The sequence below is a fragment of the Alligator sinensis genome, unplaced genomic scaffold (assembly GCF_000455745.1).
Source record: "Alligator sinensis unplaced genomic scaffold, ASM45574v1 scaffold287_1, whole genome shotgun sequence".
Classification (NCBI taxonomy): domain Eukaryota; kingdom Metazoa; phylum Chordata; order Crocodylia; family Alligatoridae; genus Alligator; species Alligator sinensis.
This window is the reverse complement of record NW_005842910.1, coordinates 183,955-193,163: the sequence shown is the minus strand read 5'-3', so window position 1 is coordinate 193,163 and position 9,209 is coordinate 183,955.

Below are 9,209 nucleotides of genomic sequence, written 5' to 3'. Positions count from 1 at the left end.
CACTTCCCTTGGAAGTTGGTTCCAGATCCTAGCCACCCTGACTGTGAAGTAGTGCCTCCTGATGTCTAGGCTGAACCTACTCTCAGTCAACTTTTGGCCTTTATTCCTAGTTACTCCTGGTAGTGCTCGGGGGAACAGGGACTCTCCTGTTCTGTGCTGGTCCCCGCTGGTAAGTTTATAGATGGCCACCAGATCCCCTCTGAACCTTCTCTTGTGGAGGCTGAACAGGTTCAGGTCCTGTAGCCCCTCCTCATAGGGCCTGCCCTGCTGCCCCCTAACCATGTGAGTGGCCCTCCTCTGGACCCTCTCAATGCTGGTCAAATCCCTCCTGAAGTGCGGCACCCAGAACTGGACACAGTACTCCCAACTGCAGCCTGACCAATGTCTCATAGAGGGGGAGGATCACCTCCTTGAACCTGGTCATGATGCATCTGTGGATGCATGACAAGGTGTGGTTAGGCTTTCTGACCGTGTCCTCACATGGGCATCCCATGTTTATCTTGGAATCAATAGTGACTCAAAGATCCTTTTCTGCCTCTGTGATGATGAGAAGGGAGTTCCCCAGCCTGTAGGTAGGCTGCTGGTTCTTCCTCCCTAGGTGCAGTACCTTGCACTTGTCACTATTTAATCCCATCCTATTCTCATTCACTCACCCCTGTAACCTGTCCAGATCTAGTTGTAGCTTTTCCCTCCCTTCTAGAATGCCCACCTCTCCACACATCTTAGTGTCATCCATGAATTTGAACAAGATGCTTTTCACCCCCTTGTCTAAGTTGCTGATGAAGATGTTAAACAGTGCAGGCCCAAGGAACGAGCCCTGGGGAACCCCACTGCCCACGTCCTTCCAGGTCAAAAATGACCCATCCACCACCACTCTCTGGGTGCGGCCCTCCAGCCAATTTGCAACCCATCTGACTGTGTAGACATTGAGGCCATAGTCACCTAATTTTGTAATGAGAATGGGGTGAGAGACAGTGTCGAAGGCCTTCCTAAAGTCCAGAATGACTACATCCACTGTGACACCTGCATCTAAGGATTTTGACACCTGGTCATAGAAGGCCACCAGGTTGGTCTGACAGGACCTGACACTAATGAACCCATGTTGGTTGCCCCTTAGCATAATCTCCCCTGCTGGTCCCTTGCAAATGTGTTCCTGGATAATTTTCTCAAAGAGCTTCCCCAGGACATAGGTAAGACTAATAGGCCTATAGTTACCCGGGTCCTCCTTTCTTCCCTTTTTGAAAATGGGGACCACATTGCCCCTTTTCCAGTCCTCTGGCACCTGGCCAGAGCACCAGAAGTGCTCGTAAAGCTGTGCCAGGGGTCCAGCAATGACCTCTGCCAATTCCCTCAACACCCTGGGATGGAGATCATCTGGACCTGCTGACTTGAACATGTCCAGCCCCACCAGAACTTTCCTAACTAGGTCCTCAGTGACCCTAGGCCTGGTGGTGCCCTTGAGTCCATCCAGAATTCTGGTGGGGGGGGATGTCCCGTCCCTGCTCAGAAAAATGGACGCAACAAATTTGTTAAAGAGGTCAGCTTTATCATCTAATGCAACCAGCAGGTTGCCAAGCATGTCCTGCAGGGGCTCCACATTACTAGGTGTTTTCTTTTTACCCTCTATGTATTTAAAAAAAGGACTTCTTGTTATATTTGATCCCAGTGCTAGTCCTACTTCTTTCTCCACCTTAGCCTTCCTAACAGCCCCACTACAGTCCCAAGCAATGGAGGTATAACCCTGCTTGGTGATGGCCCCTTCCTTCTGGTGGGTGTACACTCTTTTTAGCCTTCAGATGTTCCTGAATGCCTTTGGTGAGCCATGGGAGCTTTTGAGCATCCTTGCGCCCTTTGACTCACGTTGGGACTGTCACCCTTTGTGCTCAGAGGATTGTCTCCTTAATGAACGACCACTCGTCTTGGTCTCCTTACTCCCTTACCTTCCAGCACCTCCGTGCCTCCCTGACTAATCTCCTTAACTCATTGAAATCTGTCCTCCTGAAGTCAAAGACTGCGGCCTTGCTGCAGGCCTTTGACACCCTGCACTGGATGGTGAATTCCAGTAGGCGATGATAGCTATCACCCAGGTGGTCGAGAACCCACAGTCCCCTCACCAGGTTGTGGCCTGTGGCCTGTGGCCAGGACCAGGTCCAGCAAGGCATCTCCCCTGGTGGGACTGTGCACCTCCAGGGTAAGGTGGAGGTCTTGTATCTTGGCTAGGAACCTATATGAGCAGTTAGACCTGACTGACTGCTCCTCCCAGCAGATGTCTGGGTTGTTTAGGTCACCCATGACGACCATGTCCCTTGACCTAACTCCCTCCGCAAGCTGACATGAGAATTCCCAGTCCAGCTCATCCCCCTGGTTGGGTGGTTGATAGTAGACACCCACCATTAAATCCCTTTCCCCCTGATCCCCTTGTATTCTAACCCAGAGCACATCAGTCTGCCCCTCCTCTAACCCTGTGCTGTTTGTTGATGATGTGTATTGCTCTTTATCATTGAGCTCCACACCCCCACCTTTCCTCCCCATTCTATCCCATCTGAACAGTGTGTAGCCCTTGATGTTTACCACCCAATCATGGGTTGAAGGGTTGAATCCCACCAGGTTTCAGTGAGACCCACTCTATCTGGGTTTGTGTTAGCTAGCGGGAGGGCAAGTTCCTCTTGCTTGTTCCCCATACTAAAAGTATTAGTGTAGAGGCATTTAAGGCCTCCTATGGGTGCATGCACCTTCCCCCTGATCCCAGGACAATCCAGACCCCTGTCACTTACCTGGGTGCTTCTTGTGCTCCTCACCTGTCTTGCCTGGGAAGTGTTCTCGTGTCCCTCTGTGGCCCCATCCCCTGGCGAAGCTAATTTAAAGCATGCCATACTAGATCAGCCAACCTAGAAGAGAAGACATGCTTGCCTTTAGGGGAGAGGTGAAGCCCATCCCGCCCGAACATGCCCACTGTGTGAAAATGCAAGTTGTTGTCAAGGAACCTGAGGCCTGCCTGGCAGCACCATCACTGAAGCTGCTGGTTTCCCATTCTGATGGAGGCCTCATGACGCCATCCATGTCTACTTACTGGGAGAACAGAGGAGAATACCACCTGTACCCCTGTCTCCTTGAACTTGGCCCCAGGGCCTCATAGTCCTTGATGATGCAGTCTGGACTGCTCCCCACCGTGTCATTTGTTCCCACATGGATTAGGACCATGGGGTACTGGTCCAAGTGTTGAATGAGGTCTGGGATCTTGCCTGTAACACCCTGAATCCAAGCCCCAGGCAGGCAGCAGACCCCACATGCCATGGGGTCAGGTCAGCAGCTAGGGCTCTCCATTACCCTTAGGATGGAGTTTCATTGAAGAAGATGGTACTCACAGTGAAGAAGACGGTGTTTGTTTGTTTGTTTTTTTGCAGGAGCTTGGAGAACAGTTGATTGACAGATGAATAAAACAAAGGATAATGGATACACGTAACAAGTCCATCAAGTCTCGTATGACTGCCCTAAATTACAAATTGCTACAGCGCACCCCAGTAGAACCTTGTGCAAGCATGAGTGGACATTGTGCTTTTTTCTAAGATCAGATGACCACAAAACCTGGAAATGACCTGGAATTTGCTTGTGTGCACCACAGTATATCACTGTTGTTTTGTGAGGAATGCAATATTTAGTTAAAACAGTTAGGAAATGTTTTTGTAAGTAATTTCTTAGTTTGAAAACAGTGTGAACTGCACTTAGCAAATTGTTCATTCACATTTTGAAACTCTAAAAAAAGTTAAAATTGTCTCCATTGTTCTAGTTATACAATATTTTGGATTCAAATAATCATAAATACTCTTTCAAACAATCTGTATGTTTAATAAATAGTTTTTGGTACATTTATACTAATGTCAATGGTTCCCTTTTGTTCATGTAGGTGGGGTAACAAGTTACGCCATAACACCAACAATGCCGAATTGCAGGGTAACAAGTGACCCCATGAGAACTGTTAGACCCTGATTCCATGCAGCACCCAATGAGTAGAGATATTACAGTCCAATTGCTCGTGGATCCTGGTACTCATTAGCCACAGTAAGCAGAGAGAAAACACCAGCACACATTGCTCGCAACAGCTTTATTCAGAATGGAGACAACTTTGGGCGAGCTCCCTCACAGACAGCCAGTGTATGAACATGGGGAGCAGCAATGAGCAATAGTTTCCCCCCCACCATATTTATACACTTTGATTTATGCTCATTAATATTCACTCTACCCTCATCCCTCCTGTGTTCCACCCATTTCCCCTCCCATCTCAAGCTCCACGTCTGTTTACTGTTTGTTTCATTAGCATGGAATTACCTATGCATTTCATTCATTTACATGTCTTTTTGCTATGAGTGCACGTTTAAGACCTTGACTCCTGCTCTTCAGTCAATGGGCGGACTTTGACCAAAACCTGGAAGCTTCTGGAGGCTTCTTCACCAATCACCATTCACCTTTTTGCATATGTTCTTCACAGATTCTGTTACCAATTACGTGTTGTTTTTCACATCCCAGTCTGTTTTTTTTCTGGCTCAGTTGTACTATGTTCCACATTCCTAAAACGTCACCTCATTCATAGCACACAGACTCACACAAATTCACTTGCTGCTTTTTCATCAGAAAATGGTTGACACAGTTAAGATGGTTACTTAGCATAAGCAAATGTCTGGCTTAGATATCATTCTACTTTGTTGTCAGCAGCTCTGCTAGGCCACAGGTCATGCCTTTATTCAGCTGCAAATCCAGTGCTCCCCAAGATCTAAATATTGTCACCCTAACAAGAACAACAACAGTTATGGTTTCATGAGAAAGGATGAGGATTAAAGCCCTCCACACTAGGTTAGTAAGCCTGTCTGTGAATAATCTATCCCATTTCTTCCTAGCAGTTCTTGTTCTTGGAACAACATCCTGTGGTCAAAGAAGCCAAAGCCCTGATGGAGATACCATCTGCAGAGCCCTGCACTCATCTGCAGGATGTGTCCACTCCTGCCCAACCTTTTCCCTAAAAAGAAAGATCTAGGACAAGGGAGGGCAAAATGGCAGATCTAGCTAGTGGCTGGAATCCATTTCCCAGCAGCTCCTGCCCATGTCACTGTAGCTGGTTTCCATGGAGACGCCCCAGGAGGGGCAGAGCAATGACAGTGTGGAACAAGGGTTTCCATGGAGACTGGCCCAAGCAGTGGTGACCGGGCACATGACTGGGTGGGGAGCTGATCCGGGGCTGGTTCTGGGATTTTGTGCCAGTGACAACGTGGTTTGGAGCCAGGGCAGGATCGTGATCCGCTGCCCATATACCCTGGCCAGGGGCAGGGAGGCAGATCATGGCTCTGCCCCGCTGTCTGCACACCCATTATTAGATCATTAGACAGGCAGAAATTTGAGAAGAAACTTCTCATCCTATAATTCAGGCTTCCCACTTCCAGGGTGGATGCTAGTAACTACATAAGCTACTGCACATAATGTTGGCATCCCCTTTCCCACATTAATTTTCCAGACTGAAAGTGCATGCATCTGCTTTATTTTGCATGGCTGGTATATGTTAGAGGGCTAAAAGCATGCCTAAAGGATTGGGCCCTTCTTGGAACTCAAGTGAAGTTTAGGTGAAGCTTTGTCGTTTTATTGGACTGCCAAAAGATCTTGGCAGCAGTTAGGCACATTGATCAAACTGAACACTTCTGTTCATACATGGAAGTTCATGTTTAGCCTTGTAGCAATCTTTCCATTTCAAGATGTAGACTCTGAATGAATTTAAGCACCCAAACTGCTTTTTGCTGCCAGAGCAGCATCAATCTTGATCCACTTTGTGACTTAGGTGCTTCAGGCCGACTGAAGTCCAATGAATATTTGGATCAGCATCTTGGTTACACGTTCTTTCACAGGTCCTTTTACATGTGAACTTTGTATTCCATGGTAGAAGAAAAGTAGAAAAAAGTTTCCAGGGATTCATAGCGTATCTCAACCTTCACTCCCATGCAAGAGAGAAAGCAATTGTCAAGTACTCTATAAGCCTTTGCATCAACAAACTGCAGGAAAAATAGCAGCATCTATGGGGCTCTTTCATGGCATGTAAACAGAAAAGAGCAGGACATATGAAGCAGTTTGTCTCCATTCTCCAGTACACTGGGCCATGCAGTTCACACCACTGTAATAGAAGGATGTACAGCTTGGATGTACAACTCCTAAGTGCAATATGCAACTTATCACTAAAAACAGCTTCAGTACCAAAGGACTGGAGGGTTGCCAATGTGACTCCCATATTAAAAATTGGGCTATAGAGGGGATGCAGGGAAATACAGAGCAGGTAGTCTAACTTCTGTTCCCGAAAAACTGGTAGAAACAATAATTAAAAAGTCTTATTCAGCACATAGATGAATATAACTTGCTGTGAAGGAATCAATATAGCTTTGTCAAAGGGAAATCATACCTCACTAACCTACTAGAGTTCTTTGAGGGTGTCAATATGTAGGTAGATCAAGGCGATCCAGTTGAGATACTATATGTGCACTTCCGAAAAGCCTCTTTAAAGGTCCCTTATCAGAGACTCTTAACTAAGTTAGGTAGTCATGGGGTTATAGGGAAGGTTCACTCATGCATTAGACATTGTCTTAAAAATAGAAAGCAAAGAGTTAGTATAAATGGTTAGCTTTGGGGATGGAAAGAAGTAAACAGAGGGGTCCCCCAAGGATCATTGTTGGGACCACAGCTATTTAACATATTCATAAATGATCTGGGAAAAGGGGTGAGCGGTAAAGTGGCCAAATTTGCAGATTACACAAAAAAATTCAAAGCAGCAAAGCCCAAAGTGGACTACAACAGCAACTGGCACTATTGACTGAATAGATAACTAACTGGCAGATTAAATTCAATGTAGATAAGTGTAAAGTGATGCAGATGGGTTCAAATAACCCAGACTATACCTACACATTAGTGGACTTTACATTAGCTATTACCACACAGGACAAAGATTTGGCAGTCATTGTGGACAGTCTACAAAAAAACACCAGTTCACTGTTCAGTAGCCATAAAAAAGAAAACAAAATGTTAGGGGTTATTAATAAGGGAATTGGAAACAACACTAAAAGTATCATAATGCCTTTATAAATCCTGGTCCATACACATTGTGACTCCTGTGTCCAGTTTTGATCCCCGCACTTCAAAATAAATAAATAAATAAATAAATAAAAATAGTATAAAAGAACCAAAGAACATACAGTGAAGGGGAACAAGGATGATTAGTAGTATGAAGGAGCACCCATATGAGGAGAAAATAGAGAGGCTAAATTATTGGAGGAGAGGAGCATTAGTAGCTATTGAGCATGGGAATTAGGGATACATCTGCTGAATCAGAACTTGCTGGACCTTAAATGCTGGAGGCTTCAAGTGAGAAAGGAACAGGGGAAAAACAAAAACAAAAAACCCCCCAAAACCTGGTCATATGCAGTTCAATCTCCCTTTCAGCATCAATTTTCTGCCACTGTGAGACAGAGGATAAAGGGCAAGATGGGCCCATTTTGTGACACAGTCAGTGGCAGTTCTCATGTTCTAACTGCTATATCACTGCACCCCAGAGGGCAGACTATATGTTTATTTCAGTACCTGTATGCTCTAGTTTCATTGAGAGGATCTTGGCCGTGTGTAGACAAAATGAGAGGTGTGAGTGTACGATACTTCAAAGTGGACTAAATGCTTTTGCTCCACTTTAATGGTGTTGGTGTTTGTATGCCTCAACAGTGTATTGTGCATTAATTGCAGCCACTCTAGGAAATTTGGTGGAGTAATGCACCTTAAATGACTTGGGGTGCAGCAAACAAAAACTCCTTCGAGAAGTTTTAATTTGCTGCCCCTACACCTGTGGAGCGAAGCACTGGGCTTGTGCAGCTCCATGACTCTGCAGGAAGCCCTGTAGGCAACCTGACAGCAGCCCAGGAAAGCATGCTTCACCCAAGAAAGGTGTTGAGCCTGCCCTCCTCCCCCAATGCCATCGAGCCTGCCTGCCTGCCTGAGCTGCGTGGAGGCCCGGTGCTTCCCTCCACACCTGCGGTGCTCCCCAGAACCACCCAAGCCGAGTGCCTGTGGGCAGGTGCTGCCTGAGGGGAGGGCCTCTGTTGCCGTGAAGGAAAGTAGTAGCCTCCCCACCCACAGTTTCTTTTTAATCAGCTCATGGACCGCTCCACCTGCTGGCAGCTTGCTCTCCCCTATTACCAAATTTGCCCATTACTTTGGGGTGTGCTTTTTTATTAGGGATAGTTTCTAGGGTCTTGGTGATTCTGTCAATGTGCTGCTTGTGTTACTATACGGAGCTGTATTTCTCCCTTCTGCAAGCCCTCACCCCCAGTGGAGCTATCTTGCAGGACTCAATCTCAATGGGACTGGGTTCCTCCAGTCACCAAATCAGTCATACACACAAACACACACAAATGACACGCCTGACCTGGCCAGGCTGATCAGCATGGACAGGCTGACACCCTCATATGCCAAGAATCAGTTCATAAGAGCAACAATAAACTGCAGTCAGAGACAAGCACACAGGTAAACAGAATCCCTGGGTGTCCAGCTGACACCCTCATGGGCCAGCATTCAGTTCATAAGGGCACGTCTGAGTCAAACTGGGTCAATCAGCCTGTACAAGCTGATCCCCTTATGTGTTTCAAACTCAGCACGTCCCAATCTTTGGCCTCTTGATGAGCAGACCCCACAATAATTTCGGCTTCACAGGGATCTTTAGCATAGGTAAAAGAAGCGCTGCTGCAGAGCACGGGAGGAAAGAGAAGCTGAGAAGGAAAAATATACCCAATTACTACCAGTTTGACTATAAAAGTTATTTATTGCTAAGCATATGAAATATATAATAGTACTAGTAGTAATAGACATGCAAAAGAAAAACAAACACAAACAATGACAATACTACCCTGGTTTCACTAAGTATTTGGGGAAACTTAGCTCAAGCTTAACTGATACAGTTCAGGTTCAGAAGTTTATGCCTAGAAAGAAGACAGAGAACGCTGGGATCTCACCTAGTCCACGGTACTCAGGCTGCAAAGCTGACAGGCACAGTCTGTAGCACAGTCCTTGAAGGGAGAGATGATCTGTTCTTCCAGCGTCCCAAGAACGACAGGGGATGGTGTCAGCACAGGGGTTTTCTTCTTCTCCTTCTTTCCTCCTGCTTCTACTTCTTTTCCTTCCTTTTCCTCTTCTTTCCT